The sequence below is a fragment of the Theobroma umbraticum genome, unplaced genomic scaffold (genome assembly GCF_002168275.2).
Source record: "Theobroma umbraticum cultivar Fairchild unplaced genomic scaffold, ASM216827v3 scaffold_95.0, whole genome shotgun sequence".
NCBI classification, from domain to species: Eukaryota; Viridiplantae; Streptophyta; class Magnoliopsida; order Malvales; family Malvaceae; genus Theobroma; species Theobroma umbraticum.
Window position 1 is genome coordinate 12,058,052 of NW_018397257.1, and position 222 is coordinate 12,058,273.

The window sequence follows — 222 nt, forward strand, 5'->3', positions numbered from 1 at the left end:
AAAATTCATTAGATTGAAAAATCTTTTGGTTTTTCAATGAATGATAAATTTTCAATCAATTTTTTTTCATCATTATTGATCTGGGATGGTCCCACCGGTCATGCCAAATACTAAAATCATTAGTAAACTTCTGGTTTACTATAGGTTTTAATTATTATAATATTTGTATAGTTTAATTTTGAGAACAAAGCGAGTAATTTTTTTTTCAACACACACTTTCTA